General features: G+C 45.2%; 1 protein-coding gene and 1 pseudogene across 1 annotated transcript in view; both read left to right on the top strand.

The window, feature by feature from the left end:
- The window catches only part of LOC124554137 (procollagen-lysine,2-oxoglutarate 5-dioxygenase), a 465,996-nt gene that overhangs the window by 78,713 nt on the left and 363,320 nt on the right, over window positions 1–23,963 (top strand). The window lies entirely within an intron of this gene.
- On the top strand, window positions 11,045–11,162 carry LOC124554317 (annotated as a pseudogene).

Genomic DNA, 23,963 nt, shown 5'->3' with positions numbered 1-23,963 from the left:
GAGACCTGCCGTGTGGCGGCGCTCGGTCTGCAAACACTGATAGTGGCGACACGCGGGTCCGACGTATACTAACGGACCGCGGCCGATTTAAAGGCTACCACCTAGCAAGTGTGGTGTCTGGCGGTGACACCACACTGCACGCACTTATCGAAGACCGCAGGAACTGCTATCCACTTTCGTTCGATGTTGGGTGGTTCGGAACACCGTGTTGGATTTCGTAATTTCGTATCATAACTTTTCGTGTTATGAAAGTGTTCCGTTTCAAGGCAGTGCGGGACAACAGCTTTACCGGCGCATTAAACTTGGACAGCACTGGCCAGTAGAGTTGTGGCGACTCGTGAATGAGTCGTTCATTTGAACGACTCTAAATAAAGAATCGTAAGAATCGAATCGTGATACGGACGAATCGTCGTTCAAAAGAATCGTAAGAACGATTGCGTGTTTCCGAGTTGTGACGATTCCAAGTTCCAACGATTCATCGATTCTTAGTACGCTATGCTTCGAAGGCAACTTCCGAATCATGCCGAGTCGTGCCGAATGATTACGACCGCCAGATGGCAGTCAAGTGGAGGATGCGTGTGAACAAAGGAAGCTCGGAACGAACAAACGAAGTTCGTGGGCCGTAATATTACTCGTGAAAACCAAGTTGACACTTGGCGGTGGCTGACGGGAACGAGCGTAAAGGCATTTCCCCATTTACTATCGTTACCATCAGCCACCGCGCAGACGTCAGCTCAGTTTGCGCGAGTAACACACGAACTAGTGATGACAGAAACGATATACAGCGAGTACACAGCTCCCAATACACACGATTAAAATCAAGAAATGCAAGTATGATGAATAAATACGTACTTCTTATTTGTTGCAGATGCAATGCAAAACACACACACCTTCTTTACACACGAGCAGTAGCACTTGGATTATGTATTATACACTCCTGGAAATTGAAATAAGAACACCGTGAATTCATTGTCCCAGGAAGGGGAAACTTTATTGACACATTCCTGGGGTCAGATACATCACATGATCACACTGACAGAACCACAGGCACATAGACACAGGCAACAGAGCATGCACAATGTCGGCACTAGTACAGTGTATATCCACCTTTCGCAGCAATGCAGGCTGCTATTCTCCCATGGAGACGATCGTAGAGATGCTGGATGTAGTCCTGTGGAACGGCTTGCCATGCCATTTCCACCTGGCGCCTCAGTTGGACCAGCGTTCGTGCTGGACGTGCAGACCGCGTGAGACGACGCTTCATTCAGCCCCAAACATGCTCAATGGGGGACAGATCCGGAGATCTTGCTGGCCAGGGTAGTTGACTTACACCTTCTAGAGCACGTTGGGTGGCACGGGATACATGCGGACGTGGATTGTCCTGTTGGAACAGCAAGTTCCCTTGCCGGTCTAGGAATGGTAGAACGATGGGTTCGATGACGGTTTGGATGTACCGTGCACTATTCAGTGTCCCCTCTACGATCACCAGTGGTGTACGGCCAGTGTAGGAGATCGCTCCCCACACCATGATGCCGGGTGTTGGCCCTGTGTGCCTCGGTCGTATGCAGTCCTGATTGTGGCGCTCACCTGCACGGCGCCAAACACGCATACGACCATCATTGGCACCAAGGCAGAAGCGACTCTCATCGCTGAAGACGACACGTCTGCATTCGTCCCTCCATTCACGCCTGTCGCGACACCACTGGAGGCGGGCTGCACGATGTTGGGGCGTGAGCGGAAGACGGCCTAACGGTGTGCGGGACCGTAGCCCAGCTTCATGGAGACGGTTGCGAATGGTCCTCGCCGATACCCCAGAAGCAACAGTGTCCCTAATTTGCTGGGAAGAGGTGGTGCGGTCCCCTACGGCACTGCGTAGGATCCTACGGTCTTGGCGTGCATCCGTGCGTCGCTGCGGTCCGGTGCCAGGTCGACGGGCACGTGCACCTTCCGCCGACCACTGGCGACAACATCGATGTACTGTGGAGACCTCACGCCCCACGTGTTGAGCAATTCGGCGGTACGTCCACCCGGCCTCCCGCATGCCCACTATACGCCCTCGCTCAAAGTCCGTCAACTGCACATACGGTTCACGTCCACGCTGTCGCGGCATGCTACCAGTGTTAAAGACTGCGATGGAGCTCCGTATGCCACGGCAAACTGGCTGACACTGACGGCGGCGGTGCACAAATGCTGCGCAGCTAGCGCCATTCGACGGCCAACACCGCGGTTCCTGGTGTGTCCGCTGTGCCGTGCGTGTGATCATTGCTTGTACAGCCCTCTCGCAGTGTCAGGAGCAAGTATGGTGGGTCTGACACACCGGTGTCAATGTGTTCTTTTTTCCATTTCCAGGAGTGTATTTCGCGTATCTCGAAAACGGTCCTAACGATTTTGATGAAATTTTATATTTAGCCTGGTTTTTGCTTTTTGAGTTCACCTACATAGTTCCATTCTTTCGTAAGAAGTCAATTTTACAATATATATATCCTACATAGTTCCATTCGTAAAAATGCAATTTTATATACCTTTCTTGGCGGATCGGCGTGTAATACCGTCTTTAAACAAAAGCTTTTTAATTAATATTTTCGAGTTCGAGTTTTCGACTGTCGCGGTATACGATTGAATCCTACTGTTTAGAAGTATGTCGTCTTCTCACGTAAATAGTAGTGACAGCGGCAAGTTCTCAGACAAATTAAAAGCAAAATACCTATTCTTTGTATTTAGAAGAAATGAAAGCTAAGCTAAATTTGCTGCGTGGGAGGGCTGTCAGCTGCGTTATGAATTACAAGGGTGATGTGGACTTGGAAAGACATCTTAGCATAGAAAAACATAGGATGATGTGAGCCAAACCACGTCTGCCTCACTGCTAGATTTTGTTACTGTAAAACAGACGCCTGTAGTTTGATACGTTCAAGCCACACAACCAAACTGGCATACCACGTAATTTGGCATACCACGTAATTTTGCATCACCTTTCGCACAAATCGAATCCTCTTTGCTGGCATACTGAAATAAAACAATAGATGCAATCAAATCAAACGTGACCTTTCATCAATTAAGGCATTACTCGTATAAATCGAGAATCACACTTGTAACGCCATATGCATGTTTACTCATAAATAAACTATTTCTGGCATATCTTATCATGACACAGTTTGATTCTAACCCCATTGACAATTTCAAGACATGTCCTGCGATCTGTGAGTAAGATGTAGAACTTTTTGCATTCCGTAAGAATCGTGCCATCGCAGACTAGAATGAATCGTGAAAGAATCGTGAACGAATCGTAGGAATCGATTCGCAATGTGGGATTGAATCGTAGGAATCGAATCGGGAAAAAGAATCGTGTTGCCCAACTCTACTGGCCAGCAGCCAGCGGTCCAACTAACCTGCAATGATGTGAGCAGTTGTAGCTCAGATGTAAAAAGAGACGAGTAGAGAAACAGTATAGCATCGAATGTCATTCAGTTTGTAAAGCGAGTGAAATGATATTCGGAGATACTCCAGTACGCTTCTTAGGTGACCAGACGAAAAGCGTAAAATGCTCTATTTGTCCTCACACAGTATTCTAATTACAAGCAAGAGTGATGAAAATTCCTCACTTAAAGACAAAGTATTTTTTCTGAGCGAGTTATGTGTGATGCAAAGGCATACTGCAGAGATTTCACCGTACTGTTGAATGCTGAAGCCACTGACAGTATTAATTACACAGTCAATCGTGTGGTAATCTCTTAGCTCCTTTCTTATCCGAATCCGTGAAATAAATTTCAGTACAGGAACTGCCATCTGCTACGTCGATAACGAGTCGATCAACGACAGAATCCATGAAGCCACCTCGGCGCTGCATTTTCTCCTCTTCGTTTTTGACGTGTGATTCTATATCCCGCCAACTTGTTTATGTATCGTACGGCAATACAGACACATAAGAAAGAACCAGACAAATCACTAATATAACAAACGTTAATAATTGCAAACAGACATTACTAATATAACAAAGCTTAAGGACTACAAACAAAGTCTATTAATGTAATCTATCGACTCTGGAGTTGCGAGCAGGAAGTCGTCGGGGCCCATTGTAGGCTCTTCTGGAACACTCTTCAACAATGTGGCTGATGGTAAGGCGGGTACCAGGTTGAGATTCATTGGGAGAGTCCTTAGAAAATTTAGTCATTCAACAAAGGAGGTGGCTTACAAAACACTCGTTCGACCTATACTTGAGTATTGCTCATCAGTGTGGGATCCGTACCAGATCGGTCTGACAGAGGAGATAGAGAAGATCCAAAGAAGAGCGGCGGGTTTCGTCACAGGGTTATTTGGTAACCGTGATAGCGTTACGGAGATGTTTAATAAACTCAAGTGGCAGACTCTGCAAGAGAGGCGCTCTGTATCGCGGTGTAGCTTGCTCGCCAGATTTCGAGAGGGTGCGTTTCTGGATGAGGTATCGAATATATTGCTTCCCCCTACTTATACCTCCCGAGGAGATCACGAATGTAAAATTAGAGAGATTAGAGCGCGCACGGAGGCTTTCAGACAGTCGTTCTTCCCGCGAACCATACGCGACTGGAACAGGAAAGGGAGGTAACGACAGTGGCACGTAAAGTGCCCTCCGCCACACACCGTTGTGTGGCTTGCGGAGTATAAATGTAGATGTAGATGTAGATGGTCTGACTTTCTCCGCAGTCACACTGAGGGGGTAGTATTTTACCCCAGGGAGTAAGCACATCTGCCGTGACGAGTTCGAATCCTATTTAGAGTGGACCACGTTTTGCGTGGTAGGTCAAAACCAGGTGGTTTTTGTGTGATGCAAGGCATGTTACGATTTTGCCATGCGTTCCATTTTTCAGACCATGCGTTTGTGATACTGAAACCTTCTTGTACACAGGTCGTTGCTGTTCTTGTTGGCGGGTTCCTAGATCGGAGCCTATTAGTGTTTGCAGCCTATATGTCTTGGTGGATTGGCAGGCTTCGATTTCCCACGATGTTTTTGTATTCACGTACAAGGGCGTCAGTACGTCGCAAGTGTGGCGGCGGGATGTGGCTTAATATCGGGAGCCATTGCGTTGGAGTGGGTTTAATTACTCCAGAAATCATTCTTAGAGTGTTATGCAACTGGACATCCACCTTTTTTACATGTGGGCTGTTTAGCCAAACCGGAGCACAGTATTCGGCAGCCGAGAATACAATTGTTAAGGGAGAGGTGCGGAGAGTGGAGGCCGTTGCTCCCCAGGTAGTACCACAGAGCTTTTGAATAATGTTGTTTCTTGTCTTTAATTTTTCGGCAGTCTTTGTTAGGTGCTCTTTAAAAGATAGCGTTCTGTCCGGGGTCATGCCCAAGTATTTCGGAGTTTTATTGTGCCTGAGAATGGTGTTTTCAAATCGAATGTTGAGCTCCTTTCCAGCGAGTTTGTTGTTGAGATGGAAGCAACTAACCTCTGTTTTTGAAGCATTTGGTTGAAGTCTCCACTTACGGAAATATTCACCCATTATCTTCAGGTCTTTCGTTAGGATGTCCTCAGATGCTTCAATTGTGCTGCATCTTGTAGCGAGGGCCCAGTCGTCAGCATACCCGAACTTTCTTGATTGTGTTTCCGGCAGGTCTGCAATATAGAGGCTAAACAGCAGTGGCGCGAGCACTGATCCTTGTGGTAAGCCATTCTTTAGTTTTTTCATGGAGCTGTAGTCAGTGCCCATACTTACTTGGAACACCCTATCATTGAGCTTGCATGGTATGAAGCGTGCTATAGATTTGCAAAAAATTACCTGGAGAATTTTGTACATGATGCTTTCTCTCCACACAGTGTCGTAAGCTGCTGGGAGGTCAATAAAGGCCACTGATGTTTTCAGTTTTCTCTGGAATCCCGCCTCAATGTAAGTAGTGAGTGACAACATCTGTTCAGTACAACTTCTTCCTGGCCGAAAGCCTGCCTAGTCAACTGGGGTCACCCTGAACAATTCTGAGCTAATTCTGTTATATATAAGCCTCTCTAGTAATTTGTAGATCGCAGACAGCAGGGCAATCGGTCTGTAGCTTTTTGGGTTATCAGCTGGCTTTCCAGGCTTTAGAATAGCTGTTACCTTAGAGCGTTTGAGTTCTTGATGGATATTGCCAGTATGCATGATGTTCGTGAAAAATCGAGCCAACCATACTTTTGTATACTTGCCACAGTTTATGAATTCAGGGTGAACGTGGTCGAAACCTGGTGCCTTTGTTGGTTTGACATCTTTCAGAGCTTTTTGTATGTCTTCGCTAGAGAAAGGGCGAGAGTGTTCCGTTTCTGTGGCTTCATTTTTTTAAGATTTGGAGTTCTCGCTTCATTTGGATTGTATGTGTTTTATCCTTTGGTGTCATAGACGTGTTAACTAGATGTGCAGCTATGGCATTTGGTCTTAGAGCTGCTTTTTGTCGTTGTGCTGGTGGGCGGCTCCCTAGTTTTCTCAGCAATGACCACGCTTGCCTGCTGGACGTTTGGAAATTGAGGCTTTCTACAGTTTCCGTCCACTTTTGTCGTCTGACAGCATCCAAGCTGAGAAGCAGTTCATCCGCTATTTCCTGATCTCCGGCTTCAGGGAAGCTCTGGTATAGTTCTTCGCTCGTTTGGGACCATCCAGGGATGTATTCTTTGCGGTGCCATCTTGGTATGTGCTTCTTGGCCTTGTTTATCATGGCACCAACAAGTCTTTGGTAATTTTTGATAGTAGGTGGTATCCATCCCAAACATTTGTCCAGATCTGTGGAGAACCCAGTCCAATTGGCTTGTTTAAAGTACCATCGTGGGCGAGTAATAGAGGTAATTTGGGGAATTTTACTTCCTACCTCTGTTATGAGTGGACGGTGTTGACTGTGCGGAAAATCGGGCAGAACTGTACGCGAGGCCATAAGAGGTTGGTCTCTGTTGTTGGGCGAGACGAAACACAGGTCAGGGTTGTATTCCTGTCTCCAGGCAGCTGATGTAGACGTAGATCGATCCTTAGCATTGAATACATGGTATACGTATTCGTCTTCTGCCCATTTTGCTAATGCTTTCCCATTTGCATCATTGTCTTTATATTTGCACTCATGATGAGTAATGAAATTCCTAATGTATACAGCAGGATGGGTTCAGTTTGAAGAACGTGGGCTGGCCAAGGTGTGGTGGTGGTGGTGGTGGTGATTAGTGTTTAACGTCCCGTCGACAACGAGGTCATTAGAGACGGAGCGCAAGCTAGGGTTAGGGAAGGATTGGGAAGGAAATCGGCCGTGCCCTTTCAAAGGAACCATCCCGGCATTTGTCTGAAACGATTTAGGGAAATCACGGAAAACCTAAATCAGGATGGCTGGAGACGGGATTGAACCGTCGTCCTCCCGAATGCGAGTCCAGTGTGCTAACCACTGCGCCACCTCGCTCGGTCAAGGTGTAGAAGGTGGCTTATAAATATTGGAGACGGTAATGCTTCCGATTTTTGTGACAACATTATGAATGTCTTCGTTGGTGGATGTAGAAATTAGGAAAGCGCTTTCAATGTCATGGAAGTGGCTACTCCATAAGACCTATGATAGGTCGCTCCCAACAGCTCGTAGCCTGATATTTTGCCCCTTTTATTTAGTTGTTGCACTGTATCACAATGGGTTTCCTGCATAGCAACCAAGTCAATGTTGTCATTTTTTAGTAGTTTTGATAGAAACTGGCTCTTAGCATACCTTATGCCTTCTATGTTTATGTGGCAAATTCGAACCACAGGTCCGAGTTTCCTGGTCAGAGGGGCCTGAGAAGGGACGTTTGGTCTGTCTGGTGACATAACTCTTTTGAGAGTGTCCTATAGTCAGGAGATCCTCAGATTACCTGACTGCCGGCCGCGGTGGTCTAGCGGTTCTAGGCGCGCAGTCCGGAACCGCGGGACTGCTACGGTCGCAGGTTCGAATCCTGCCTCGGGCATGGATGTGTGTGATGTCCTTAGGTTAGTTAGGTTTAAGTAGTTCTAAGTTCTAGGGGACTGATGACCACGGATGTTAAGTCCCATAGTGCCCAGAGCCATTTGAACCATTTGAATTACCTGACTGCCAGTATGTGCTAGTTCATTTAGCGTTACCCAGGGTGCACGTGTAGTGTTATACTACGGACGCGAACTAGCTTTTACACCCCGCCAACGTTCGGCTGTGAAAGTGAAAAAGGTGCGTGCCTTAGGTCCAGTGCGTCTGGCTGCTGAACAGTCTTCTTATTTCTCCGGCCATATCCCGCAGATCAGTTCTGTTGGGTTCTTATTGTACAAATATAAAAATGCAGCATTTGTATGGTGTGCTCGATGCTGTGAACATGATTTTTTTTCCATGTTTCTACGACACGTACCTACATCTGTGGTATATAACAATGGACACAGTCAAAATAAAGAGTGCCTGGTTTTTCATTTTCGCCTTAAAAATTATATTGTGTTTTCTTAATTTAAGCAACCTTTATTAACAGTCTTTCATAAAATATCGTTAATTGAGAATTAATATATTTGAAACGAAAACAGGAATTTCGCGTGAAATACGTTCGAAAATGTTCAGATGTGTGTGAATTCCTAAGCGACCAAACTACTGAGGCCATCGGTCCCTAGAGTTACACATTACTTAAACTTACACACACCCATGCCCGGGGGAGGACTCGAACCTCCGGCGGGAGGGGTCGCGCAATTCGTGACATAGTGCCTTAAACAGCGCGGCTGCGAAATATGTAATTAAAAACAAGAAGACGCGCATTATTCATAAAGAAGATGATGAATTTTATAATTACGAGATGTAAGTATTTCGAATTGAACCAGAAAAAAAATTGACGTAGTCCAGACTTCAACGAACGAACCATGTGGTGCAATTATTTACGAGTAGTCAAGCTATTTACGTTACCGATTCCACTGTAAACGAATGTGAATTTTGCGTCAACTATATCTAATACAGTGCGAGAACTTCAAAGCCGATTATCTCTGTAAATTTATGACAAACATTAAGAACAACATATTTCTCGGCACTTTTTAATTGTTTTCCACTACGAAACAGAAAGCAGCTTCAACCATTTTCTTACTACGTATTAACAGCGCGACAATCAGAGCACAACAGTACACATACTGTGACAGTACACGATTTTTGAAATGTAAACTACGTAACTAAAGCGTGATGAAGAAAAACGCTGATGGCTGTTAATACATTTGAATATCTTAAAGTTTCGGTTAACGTAACTTGCTAAGAATGTATCTGATACATTAGTAGGACCTACTTCCAAGAGCCTAACAACACCAGTGTACATGTGCTACAGATTCTGACCAATCGTCGCGTTTGTGTTTGTTTACATCAGGTTTATTCTTACGATGAACGGAGTATGAGGTTGTAGAACAGTGGTTCCTAACCTGGGAGCAATTAACCCTCTGAGGGGTAGAACGAAATTTTCTAGGGGGTAAAAACTCAATTATTCTATTCCGAGTCAATGACGAAACTAAGTTACTTTCAAAAGATCATTACTCTTATTGCAATTTTGTAAGACTTATTTGATCATATAAACTATCAATAATTATTTTCCTAATCAGTAGCATTAATCGCGTGATCACAGGTTCCTCACATAGTCCACCCATCACACACGTATGTTGTGCTTTGTCCCATACATTACTGATGACAAAAGTGAGACGTTGTTGTTGTTGATGTGGTCTTCGGTCCTGAGACTGGTTTGATGCAGCTCTCCATGCTACTCTATCCTGTGCAAGCTCCTTCATCTCCCAGTACCTACTGCAACCTACATCCTTCTGAATCTGCTTAATGTATTCATCTCTTGGTCTCCCTCTACGATTTTTACCCTCCACTCTGCCCTCCAATACTAAATTGGTGACCCCTCGATGCGTCAGAACATGCCCTACCAACCGATCCCTTGTTCTAATCAAGTTGTGCCACAAATTTCTCTTCTCTCCAATTCTATTCAATACCTCCTCATTAGTTACATGATCAACCCATCTAATCTTCAGCATTCTTCTGTAGCACCACATTTCGATAGCTTTTATGCTCTTCTTGTCCAAACTATTTATCGTCCACGTTTCACTTCCATACATGGCTACACTCCATACAAATACTTTCAGAAAAGACTTCATGACACTTGAATCCATACTTAATAACAAATTTGTCTTCTTTAGAAATGCTCTCCTTGCCACTGCTAGTGTATATTTTATATCCTCTCTACTTCGACCACTATCAGTTATTTTGCTGCCCAAATAGCAAAATTCAGTTACTACTTTAAGTGTCTCATTTCCTAATCTAATTCCGTCAGCATCATCTGATTTAATGCAACTACTAGGTGAGCGTTATTGGGTGGATGTTCGTTCCAACGCTGTCTCCATTTGCATATGACGTCAAAAAAAAAAACGATATTTTTCTAAATCAGGAGTTCCCAAGCTTTCTTAAATTACTACCCCTGCGTGAGAGATTAACTAGTACCCCCCTCCCCCGCAATCTGTTGTCCCCCCTCTCCGCAACATTATCACCTAACTACACTATAGATTGGAAGACTTTTCTTGTAACATTTTTAATTTTAAAATGATGAAATATAAATGATATTAAGTTTGTGTGTGTGTTTTAGAATGAATGCTGAGGGAATTCGTGGCTCATTGCAAGTGCCCCCCCCCCCCCCCCCCCGTAGAAAGCTAACTATCTACTACAGTGGCAAAACATACTTCGCTGACATTACTCCTCTCCATTGCGGCACTTGCTTGACCTCTATATTGCAACTCCATTAAAAATGAAAGAATTTCAAATGTGCACTATACTTACTGTTCTAAAATCACGTTGCTGCACTTCTTACTTCGGAACTGACAGAAATTGGAAGACTTCAGACTGTTAATGCTTTGTGTCCAAGCACTCTAATAATAATAATAATAATTACATTCAGAAGTTTATGCTGTCAATTGGTTCAGTTTCCTGTCTCGAAGCGATTGATGTAGCAATATGTGGATTGTACAGCAGGTACTATCTACAACTTGGAGAAGACTTTTTTTGAGATATTTAGCATTTGTTACGTGTGTGTCTCACTTTTATCATCACCGATGCACAGAACAAGCCAACGGCCTTGCCGCAGTGGTAACACCGGTTCCCGACAGATCACCGAAGTTAAACGCTGTCGGGCTGGGCTAGCATTCGGATGGGTGACCGTCCGGTGTGCCGAGCGCTGTTGCCAAGTGGGCTGCACTCAGCCCTTGTGAGGCAAACTGAGGAGCTACTCGATTGAGAAGTAGCGGCTCCGGTCTCGGAAACTGACATACGGCCGGGAGAGCGGTGTGCTGAACACATGCCCCTTCATACCCGCATGCAGTGACAACTGTGGACTGAGGATGACACGGCGGCCGGTCGGTACAGTTGGGCCTTCATAGCCTGTTCGGGAGGAGATGTACAGAACAAAGCACACCACGTGTGTGAAGTGGGTGGACTATACGGGGAACATGTAACCTCAGTGGCATTAATGCTACTAATTGAGTAAAAGTAATTATTATTAACTTACATAATCAGTATTAGAGTCTTACTAAATAGTAAAAATAGCAGTGATCTTTTGAAAACAATTTAGTTTCGTGACTGAAAGAGAACCGAATCATTTAGTTTTTACCCCTCAGAAAATTTCATTTTACCCATCAGGGGGTAATTAACCCCATGTCGGAAACCACTATTCTAAATTAACCCAGGGTGGTAGCGTGATTTCACACAAGTTGTTGGTGGATCTAATAGGGCAGCGTACAAAGGAAAGCTCTTATGAAAGTAATCTTTTTGAGCAAGTTTAGCGTAATCGCTTTTCCTCCTCAGATCTAGCGAAGCAATATTAGCTAAGACTGGGGCCATTGACTGGGAGTAGATCTGACAGTACCAGTGATAGCTCGCATGGCTTCATTAAGCTGTACACCAGTGTTCGTTGTGTGCGCACAATTTCCCCACACAGATGCGCAGTATTCTCCAGCAGACTACGCAAGAGAGTGTAGCAGATTGTAGAGTATTGCCTTACGCACTAGGGCTGAAACGTTCTGGCAGATTAAAACTGTGTGCCAGACCGAGACTCGAACTCGGGACCTTTGCCTTTCGCGGGCAAGTGCTCTACCATCTGAGCTACCTGCCAGGTACTGACAGAAGTAAAGCTGTGAGGACGGGTTGTGAGTCGTGCTTGGGTAACTCAGACGGTAGAGCACTTGCCCGCGAAAGGCAAAGGTCCCGAGTTCGAGTCTCGGTCCAGCACACAGTTTTAATCTGCCAGAAAGTTTCCTATCAGCGCACACTCCGCTGCAGAGTGAAAATCTCATTCTGGACACTAGAGCTATTGGTCAAACATCAATATATCGATACATTTTCCAAAATACACTCCTGGAAATGGAAAAAAGAACACATTGACACCGGTGTGTCATACCCACCATACTTGCTCCGGACACTGCGAGAGGGCTGTACAAGCAATGATCACACGCACGGCACAGCGGACACACCAGGAACCGCGGTGTTGGCCGTCGAATGGCGCTAGCTGCGCAGCATTTGTGCACCGCCGCCATCAGTGTCAGCCAGTTTGCCGTGGCATACGGAGCTCCATCGCAGTCTTTAACACTGGTAGCATGCCGCGACAGCGTGGACGTGAACCGTATGTGCAGTTGACGGACTTTGAGCGAGGGCGTATAGTGGGCATGCGGGAGGCCGGGTGGACGTACCGCCGAATTGCTCAACACGTGGGGCGTGAGGTCTCCACAGTACATCGATGTTGTTGCCAGTGGTCGGCGGAAGGTGCACGTGCCCGTCGACCTGGGACCGGACCGCAGCGACGCACGGATGCACGCCAAGACCGTAGGATCCTACGCAGTGCCGTAGGGGACCGCACCGCCACTTCCCAGCAAATTAGGGACACTGTTGCTCCTGGGGTATCGGCGAGGACCATTCGCAACCGTCTCCATGAAGCTGTGCTACGGTCCCGCACACCGTTAGGCCGTCTTCCGCTCACGCCCCAACATCGTGCAGCCCGCCTCCAGTGGTGTCGCGACAGGCGTGAATGGAGGGACGAATGGAGACGTGTCGTCTTCAGCGATGAGAGTCGCTTCTGCCTTGGTGCCAATGATGGTCGTATGCGTGTTTGGCGCCGTGCAGGTGAGCGCCACAATCAGGACTGCATACGACCGAGGCACACAGGGCCAACACCCGGCATCATGGTGTGGGGAGCGATCTCCTACACTGGCCGTACACCACTGGTGATCGTCGAGGGGACACTGAATAGTGCACGGTACATCCAAACCGTCATCGAACCCATCGTTCTACCATTCCTAGACCGGCAAGGGAACTTGCTGTTCCAACAGGACAATGCACGTCCGCATGTATCCCGTGAAACCCAACGTGCTCTAGAAGGTGTAAGTCAACTACCCTGGCCAGCAAGATCTCCGGATCTGTCCCCCATTGAGCATGTTTGGGACTGGATGAAGCGTCGTCTCACGCGGTCTGCACGTCCAGCACGAACGCTGGTCCAACTGAGGCGCCAGGTGGAAATGGCATGGCAAGCCGTTCCACAGGACTACATCCAGCATCTCTACGATCGTCTCCATGGGAGAATAGCAGCCTGCATTGCTGCGAAAGGTGGGTATACACTGTACTAGTGCCGACATTGTGCATGCTCTGTTGCCTGTGTCTATGTGCCTGTGGTTCTGTCAGTGTGATCATGTGATGTATCTGACCCCAGGAATGTGTCAATAAAGTTTCCCCTTCCTGGGACAATGAATTCACGGTGTTCTTATTTCAATTTCCAGGAGTGTAAATCGATATTTACGGTACATGTACATATCACTAACATGTCGATATATCGATATCGAAAAGGCAATTACTAGGCCTATATATTTGCGCAATTTTCGGTAAATATTTGAAGTTGTTCTTTTGAAATTGTAGTAGAGCATAATTTCTCTTTCACTGTGTGTAGGAATCTTACTAGTTTTTGAGCTTTTGTCGTCCAGTCTTTGTCTTTGATTGTGTGAAACACGTATATGTGGCACAAAAGAACAACTCCGATTGCACTGGCACTGGGGAGGGGGAGGGGAGGGTGTCGATATGAATAGAATAACAAGATTTGCGATGTGAAGAAGTAGCACTTCAAATGCGCAAAAAAAAAAGTTTTAATGCAACTAGTGTTCTTCACATCGGTATTCTTCTAAGATAGTTGCTGAAACTGATGAACAAAAATGTGAGATACAAGACTTGTCGTTGCGGTGGGCGCAGAGGTGTGAGGGGAGATTCTGACGTAATCTGCGACGTTTGTGGCCAAGCGTGAACATGCATCACTTTCCTTTCAAGTTTTGCTTTAAGAGGAATAGTCAAGCTGCTAGCTGGTTGATGTACAGAATTGTACAGAATATCTAATAATAAATCTGTACTTACATATACTGCCGTAAAACTGGCAGTATATTTACAATGTGCCGCCGTTATTTTTATCAGTTATTACGTCGATATCTTTTTTTCGATTTATCGCAGGCCTAAAATGATATTTTTTAAAATTTGGATGTATCGAATTCCCGGTGTTGTTAATAATATCAACAGTCCTAGTCCGCACACCAGCTGTTTTCAAAAATTTTGCGAAGTAGATTTACTCTTCAGTCAAGTTTCTTAATAGCTTGGTGCTCTGTTATTTGAATGTCAAGGACTGATCCAGAGGTAGCTTTCTTTGGGCATCTTACTTAGGTGGAATGCAGCAACCTAATTTTTATTCGGGTTATGCTGGTCTCCATTTATAGAAGTAATCATCCAGTTTCATCAGATCACGTGGAGTCCGTCTTTGGCATATCATAGATGCACAGGTTAAACAGAATGGGGCCAGAACTGACCCCTGAGGCAGGCCATTACAGCTGTGTTCAAATTATGAGACTAAACGATTATTTGTGATACTTTCTGGTGTAAAAATAGGAGAGCAAAGTGTAATAATTAATTTGTTTTAATGGTTTGATTGATGCCACCAAATTTCCCTTCCAAGCAACTCACAGATCACAGAATTTTTCACTGTTGGTAACATTTGCCATTTTCCCTCCAAATCGTGTTGGTGTTGGTTGTCTGTGTGCATCCTTTGAAACTGTGCTTACAGTAATGTTTTATGTTTCCGTTGTGTACTTCGGCTTGTATTTATTCTGTCAACTTCTTGCTACATTAACAAGACATTATATGACTTGCGAACGAGCATGTTTTTAGCTATAGGAATAAATCGTGGAGTCTCCAAAACAAAAGATGTTTCACCTCAGAAAGTTTCGGCTGTGGCAGCACATCCTGCTGAAAATCGTTATACACAGCTAGAAACTGCTGAGAGATTGAGAACACCACAAAAAAACTGCCAGCTGAATCAAACTTTCGGTGCAGAAAGGTGGTGAATACAAGCCAAACAGGAAAGGAAAATGTGGACGTAAAAGAAACAGCCGTCCTAGAACAATGAGAAGACTTACATACATAGCAACAGTCAACCGTAAACTTACTTCTACACACATGAGCCATCAGCTGAAAGGTTTGTGTGTTGAAGTTTCACTATGGCAGTGAAGAGGGGGCTGTTTGAATGTGGTTGAAAGGCATGCCGACCAAGGAAAAAACACCTGCCATGAAAACCAAAAGATTGCAGTGCACTAAACAACTTCAGGAGCAGAGAAGTGAGGACTGGGCTAAGGTACGTGCAATGGTATGGTAAATTAAGTGCGTCTGATCTCTAAAGTTAGGACTTTTCCCTTGAAATTGTGATGTTTTATTGATATTGAAGAAATGCACATTTGAATTTTGGGACTGTTGATGTCTCCTATGCTAGTATTCCAAACTTTTCTAACTTGCAACTTTGTACACATGCTTAAGGTATGCTTCAGTGATGAAGCTGTATTCAACTGTTATAAGAACGTAGGCTTCCGCGGCCGGTGTCGTGCCCTGAGGAAGGCAGTTGCAATTCGGCCGAAACGTCGGGTTTAGTTCATTATTGTTGTTAGTTTTTAGCAATGACGCGGCATAATACCCAGAAGAATTTTAATCACTGTATACACTGTGTTGGAAGAAAGCAGCCAGTATGATCGTTGCAGACCTGGAGAACAGTTCAAAGCTGAGTGTGTGCAACAATGTGTGATGCATCCAACTTCCGTTATTAGAAATATATTAATACCTTCAGCTGCTGACGGGCGTTGATATGTATCAACGGGGACAAATGAAAATGTGTGCCCCGATCGGGATTCGAACCCGGGATCTTCTGCTTACATGGCAGACGCTCTATCCTTCTGAGCCACCGAGGGCACAGAGGATAGTGCGACTGCGGGGACTATCGCGCGCACGTCTCCCGCGAGATACATAAAAACGCCCGTCATATAAGTATACAGTTATGGCAACACCGGCCATGACCTTCTTCTTCTGTGAGGATGCACACATATTACCCGAACTCTTACGGGACTTAATAAGAATGTCTTCCAAGAGTAATGAGTGTGTTGGGGTGGGACACTACGAATGTAGAGCGTGGTCATACAAGGTGAGAATGTGGGTCTCGCGGGAGGCGTGCGCGAGATAGTCCCTGCAGTCACACTATCCTGTGTGCCCTCGGTGGCATGTAAGCAGGAGATCCCGGGTTCGAGTCCCACGGGGACTGCCCTCGTTATTATATATCGACGCCCGTCAGCAGCTGAAGGTATTAATATAATTCTAATTTCGTTCTAGACAGCTGCAGCTCATCCATCAATGGTGTCTGTTCTTTCGGCCATCTCCGAAAGAACAGACACCATATCTGACACTAAAATGTAGACTTTCACGGCCGGAAATGTCATGTCCATTATAATTATCCGGGCTGTTATGCCGTGGTCGCTTGATGAATTCTGTGTCAATTCCCAACGTTTCGTCTCCGACTGCCTCGCCAGTGGGTGTGTTGGACCTTCCATCGAGCTACGGACCCCCGTGAAGATGTCTCCAGCAGTCGGAGACGAAACGTTGGGAATTGACACAGAATTCATCAAGCGACCACGGCATAACAGCCCGGATAATTATAATGGATAAGACACCATATCCATATAACTTCCGTTATGGTCTAGAGTGTGATGTCCGTGAAAGGCCCTGGCAGATTACGGTTTGTTGAAGGGACAATGAGGCAAGAACAGTATAAAGAAATCCTCGAAAAGGAACTTTTCCCCCAAATAAATGAGTGGTTTCTTAGTGAAGATGCCATATTTATGCGTGATGGGGCACCTTGCCACAAAGCCAAAAGTGTTTCCAAGTACTTGGAAGAAAAGCAACTGAAAGTGTTGCCCTGACCGTGGAATAACCCTGATATGAACCCAATTGGAAATTTACAGGCTATTGTGAAAGAGAGGATAAGGAAATTTGCAATAACCACCAAACAAGATCTCATGGAGAAAGTAGCGAAATCTGGTACCATGACAATGATATTAAAGTGTCATGTGAAAAGTTAATAAAAACTATGCCAAGCAAGATAAAAATGTAGATTAAGAACAAAGGCATGCAAACAATGCATTGAATGTACAAATGTAATCTGTATGTGGATGTAAATGTGTAATAAATGTAAAGTTCCGGAAAAAATATCTTTAGCCCAATAATTTGAAGACGTCTATATTTATACGAGGTGCGACAATAAAATTGACGTGAAAAAAATGTTGCTTACCGTTTTAGTCAAGTTTAGTGTTGTCTCGTTCAAAGTAGTTCCCTTCTGATTGCACATATTTTTTCCAGCGCTTCTGCCATTGATGGTAACATTTCTGGAACTCATCTTCTGTAATGTCCCCCAAGATCCTCGTCACAGCTTTTTGGACATCTTGTGTTGTTTGAAAATGGTGTCCCTTGACCGCCGTTTTGACTCTTGGAAATAGAAAAAAGTCGCACGGAGCGGTATCTGGTGAATAAGGTGGCTGTGGTAGTACTGAAATTTGTTTTGAGGTTAAAAATTGCTGTATTGACAGAGCAGTGTGGGATGACGCGTTATTGTGATGCAGAATCCAATTATCAGCAACGTTGGCACGGACACGAAGAACTCTTTTACGAAGCCTCTCTATAATTTCTTTGTAGTAATATTGGTTAACTGTTTGTCCAGGAGGCACCCACTCTTTATGAACATTTCCCTTGGAATCAAAGAATCATACAAGCATGCATTTCGTTGACAGTCATCCACTGCGGTCTTCATCTTCAACATTCGTTCTGCCTTCACTAAACATTTTATGCCAACGAAAAACTTTGAGCTCTTGACATAATCTCCTCTCCAAAAACGTTCTGAAGCTTACCGTAAGTTGTTGTCGCGTTTTCACCCAATTTAATGCAAAAAGAAATGGCATACCGTTGTGGAATATGATCCGGTTCCATTTCCTTGACGAGAGACACAAACACGTGTTAACTTATTACAGCGCAACTCACGACTGAGGACTTGCATCGATGTGCCGCTTGGACTAGAAGCACCTTTTAGACCGAGGTCAAAGATATTATGCCTATGCAAGCCTGCAGGGTTGCCACATCTTGCAAAGAATATCAGTCTCATTACTTTATTGTTGCACCTCGTAGTTCCCCATGTGCTAGCTTGCCCACTATACAGGGTGTTACAAATATGTACGGCCAAACTTTCAGGAAACATTCCTCACTCACAAATAAAGAAAAGATGTTACGTGGACATGTGTCCGGAAACGCTTAATTTCCATGTTAGAGCTCACTTTAGTTTCGTCAGTATGTACTGTACTTCCTCGATACACCGCCACCTCAACCCTACTGACTTTCATTTATGGGGGCATTTGAAAGCTCTTGTCTACGCAACCCCGGTACCAAACGTAGAGACTCTTCGTGCTCGTATTGTGGACGGCTGTGATACAATACGCCATTCTCCAGGGCTGCATCAGCGCATCAGGGATTCCGATTCCGTGCGACGGAGGGTGGATGCACGTATCCTCGCTAACGGAGGACATTTTGAACATTTCCTGTAACAAAGTGTTTGAAGTCACAGTGGTACGTTCTGTTGCTGTGTGTTTCCATTCCATGATTAATGTGATTTGAAGAGAAGTAATAGAATGAGCTCTAACATGGAAAGTAAGCGTTTCCGGACACATGTCCACGTAACATATTTTCTTTCTTTGTGTGTGAGGAATGTTTCCTGAAAGTTTGGGCGTACCTTTTTGTAACACCCTGTAGAGGGTTACTGGTTATTATGAATATATGAAAACATGTAAATCGTAGGCAATTGTGGAATGTGAAAACTGGAGTGATAGCGATTATATTTTGGGCAGGGGGAGGGGAGGGGTGACAAACTAAGATAGTGTGGCCCCATCTCAGTGTGGTGTCACCGCCAGACATCACACTTGCTAGGTGGTAGCCTTTAAATCGGCCGCGGTCCGTTGGTATACGTCGGACCCGCGTGTCGCCACTGTCAGTGATTGCAGACCGAGCGCCGCCACACGGCAGGTCTAGAGAGAGACTTCCTAGCACTCGCCCCAGTTGTACAGCCGACTTTGCTAGCAATGGTTCACTGTCTACATACGCTCTCATTTGCTACGACCTAGCAAGGCGCCATTATCATTTGCTATTTATCTTGTGCTGCATGTACCGTCAGACCGATGTTCACAAATTATGGATTAAAGTTAAGTATTCCAACAGCTACGTACTTTATTTGCTAGACTCAAATCCTTTACCTGTTCCAGACCTCACGCCAGCCTGCGTGAGCTTAAACGCGTGCCTATCGGCTACCCGTCATTGTGGATTGGCTGTCTTGCCAGTCCGCAACACTCAGTCCCACCGATGCTCCCCTCCCTGGAACCAATCCCTAGATTAGTGCCTGTAAGGCGATACCGGCTCCAGAATGACCGTGTTTAAAATAGTAAAGGACTTTCAACTTTCAGGTTGACAACATCACCACGTTACTTCCGTGCCAACGTGAAAAAACTGCAACTCATTCTTGTAGCGTCGCTTGGAAAAATCGACCTGAAGAAGGCAAGGGGTGACACTGCGAATCCGTTTGGTGCAAGTGAGTAGCGACGCTGGTAGAAAGCGTGTCGTGGTTTTTCCTCGCCGGTGTTCCTGCTCCGTCGCTCGAGCCGCGTTTCCGGCGTGCCGGCTGACTAGCCGAGGCTGTGAGACCGCCCAGCTGGATCACGTACCTGCCTTTCCGTCACGCTGACTTCTTGCTCCGTCCGGCACGGGGACAGGCGTCGCTCGTCTGATTGGAAACGCTACCCGCAGCTATTATGTGGCCGATCGCTTTCTTTGCGGTCACACTTTCCCGGGTTCCGTCCGGCCAGTGTACGGGCACGGCAGAGGTTCTTCATTAGCTGCTGGAATGCCTTCAACCTAAGGGGAGTACGCACGTCCTATACCTACAGTGTTAAATTTGCAATCTTGATGACCCATTATCTCAGAACCTTTGACAGATAGAGATCTGAAATTTTTAGGAAGTACGCAACTGGCCGTTAAAATTGCTACACCAAGAACAAATGCACATGATAAACAGGTATTCATTGGACAAATATATTATACTAGAACCGACATGTGATTACATTTTCACGCAATTTGGGTACATAGATCCTAAGAAATCAGTACACAGAACAGCCACCTCTCGCCGTAATACCGGCCTCGATACGCCTGGGCATTGAGTCAAACAGAGCTCGGATGGCGTGTGCAGGTACAGCTGCCCATGCAGCTTCAACACGATACCACAGTTCATTAAGTGACTGGCGTATTGTGACGAGCCAGTTGCACGGCCACCATTGACCAGACGTTTTCAGTTGGTGAGAGATCTGGAGAATGTGCTGGCCAGGGCAGCAGTCGAACATTTTCTGTATCCAGAAAGGCCCGTACAGGACCTGCAACATGCACTCGTGCATTATCCTGCTGAAATGTAGGGTTTCGCAGGGATCGAATCAAGGGTAGAGCCACGGGTCGTAACACATCTGAAATGTAACGTCCACTGTTCAAAGTGCCGTCAATACGAACAAGAGGTGACCGAGACGTGTAACCGATGGCATCCCATACCTTCACGGCGAGTGATACGCCAGTATGGCGACGACGAATACACGCTTCCGGTGTGGGTTCATCGCGATGTCGCCAAACACTGATGCGACCATCGTGATGCTGTAAACTGAACATGGATTCATCCGAAAAAATGACGTTTTGCCATTCGTGCACCTAGGTTCGTCGTCGAGTACACCATCGCAGGCGCTCCTGTCTGTGATACAGCGTCAAGGGTAACCGCAGCCACGGTCTCCGAGCTGATAGTCCGTGCTGCTGCAAACGTCGTCAAACTGTTCGTGTAGATAGTTGTTGTCTTGCAAACGTCCCCATCTGTTGACTCAGGGATCTAGACGTGGCTGCACGATGCGCTACAGCTATGCGAATGAGATGCCTGTCATCTTTTATGGCCAGTAATGTGTAATTTCACTCTTTTTCTGATTACTGAACCAGGATCAGAATACACAGACAAATAATCAGTCAGTTACGATTTTTCAAAAATTACGTTCAATTTTTTTTAATGTCCCCTGTTCCTTCTCTAAGTAAAAACCATTAAAGTAAAATGTTTTGGTGGTACAGCAGCACCAGCAGTATGCTAAGAAGTAACAGTGTAAAATTAGATATACGTACGAGGGGCGTTTGAAAAGTCCGTGCAAAGTCCGAGACATGGCATCACCGGCGCATATCGAGATCATGTTTAGTTAGTAGCATCTTTGGAAAGAACGCACACAAAGTTTCAGCCATATTGATCCATTTCTTTGTGTTTGGCATTCGTGTGAATCAAGGCAGCCGAGTGTTTGTCAAAAAATGGACGAAAAAGAATTTAGTGTGGTGATTAAACATTACTTTATGACAGGCAAAACGCCTCGGGAGACTAAAGAGAAGCTTAATAAACATTACGGTGACTCTGCACCTACGATTACAACAGTTTATAAGTGGTTTCAAAGTTTTCGGTGCGGCCATATGGGCACAAGTGATGCTGAACGTTCTGGACGCCCTGTGGAGGTTGCGATTCCAGGAATCATTGATAAAATCCGTTATATGGTGATGGATGACAGACGAGTTAAGGTGGGTAAGATTGTTAGTGCTGTGGGCATCTGGAATGAACGGGTACATAATATTTTGCATAAACATTTGGATATGAGAAAGCTATCTGCAAGATGGGTTCCGCGATTGCTCACACTTTACCAAAAACGGAATCTTGTGAAGTGTTGCAAGGAGGGTTTGCAGCTGTTCTGGAAGAATCCGCAGGACTTTTAAGCGTCGTTTCGTCACTGTGGATGAAACACGGATACATTACTATACTCCTGAGACCAAACAATCTAAACAATGGGTTACCAAGGGCGAATCTGCACCAAAAAAGGCGAAGACCAGTCCTTTGGCCGGAAAGGTTATGGCGACTGTCTTTTGGGATTCGCAAGGGATAATCCTCATCGACTATCTGGGAAAGGGTAAAACTATTACACGGAATATTATTGATCGTTATTGGGATCTTTGTAAGCCGAGGCGCAAGAAAAACGCCAGCGATTGGACCGCAAAAAAGTCCTTTTCCATCACGACAATGCACTAGCACACACCTCAGGAGCTGTGGTCAAAAAATTAATGGAAACAGGATTCCAACTCGTTTCACTCCCCCCCCCCCTCCCCCCCCACCTATTCTGCAGACTTGGGATCAACAAATTAGAACTGCGTTGGACGAAGTGTATAAGTCTAAAAGGAGACTATGTCGAAAAATGAAAAAGGTTTACCCAATCACGTTTTTATTTTTGCATGGGCTTTTCAAATGCCCCTCGTATCTGTTGTAGTTCGTGAGATAACGGGTCAAATATTTTTTTAAAAAAAATAGTTTTCAGGTAATCAAGCTTAAACGTTTCATTTGATATTACCTCACACATGGACCCATACCAGCTCCGAGAAACAGCCAGGCCCATAATCAGCATTATCTGGAACGTGTACTTAATCATGCTGCAAACTTAAAAACTTCTTTCTTTTCCTGCCTCTTGCTTCTTTAGTAATTCACCCTGCCGCACGCTGGGCTTTAATGATCCTAAATCGCATTCGCTGGAAGGCTTGCTCTGTGTTGGCTCCTGGAGCGATACGAATTAGCTCTAGTACCCTAATTCTTCCCTTATTACAATCATTAATCATTATCATAGCGTCAAAAACACCGAAGCATAGAATTTTCATTGCTACACTTTTTTTTTCTATGCGTGTCGAAATGACGTTATTAGAAGACTCATTCGGGTTTTGCATTCGGCGATAGAGACATTTGAAAAGGAGGTCAGGATGTGCTATCGCGGTTTAATAGCTTCGCCGGCCGCAGTGGCCGATCTGTTCTAGGCGCTTCAATCTGGAACCGCGCGACCGGTACGGTCGCAGGTTCAAATCCTGCCTCGGGCATGGATGTGTGTGATGTCCTTAGGTTAGTTAGGTTTAAGTAGTTCTAAGTTCTAGGGGACTGATGACCACAGACGTTAAGTCCCATAGTGCTAAGAGCCATTTGAACCATTTCATAGCTTCCATCACTGCGGACGGTATGCTATTTTTGTGCCTAAATTGTTCCTCTGTACCCACTCCCTGACCTTTGCGGTACTTGCACCATGAATCAGTACCAAGTGGGCAAAGATCATGTATAGGTGTATCATCAGTGCAGTGGATAATTTGTGAAAGAATGTAGCTCACACTGCTCGTTTCATCTCTTGTTGGTCATGTGTATCGTTTCTTATTGTCATTCCATAATATTGCTGGAGTTAATCAATGTTTTTGTCTGTAAGTCTTCCTTTACCATTTACAGTCTCCACAAAATGCGTGGGCAATACCGCCGTTTCTATTTACACACTGCATCCAACCTCTTAACACGAACATTAACATGAATTCAAGGAATAAATAGCTGAAAACCACAGCATTCTAGACTGAATAGTTATGGAGATACAGACACTCAAGGAAGTCAGTGCAGAATGACTGGTTGTTTTTTACATCTGCGCTATTAACTTTAAAATAATGAAACTATACGTTCAATCGGTGTCAATGGACAAATGATGCATCAAAT

Source organism: Schistocerca americana, chromosome 11 (genome assembly GCF_021461395.2).
Source record: "Schistocerca americana isolate TAMUIC-IGC-003095 chromosome 11, iqSchAmer2.1, whole genome shotgun sequence".
NCBI classification, from domain to species: Eukaryota; Metazoa; Arthropoda; class Insecta; order Orthoptera; family Acrididae; genus Schistocerca; species Schistocerca americana.
This window is presented reverse-complemented; position numbering and strand designations above follow the sequence as displayed.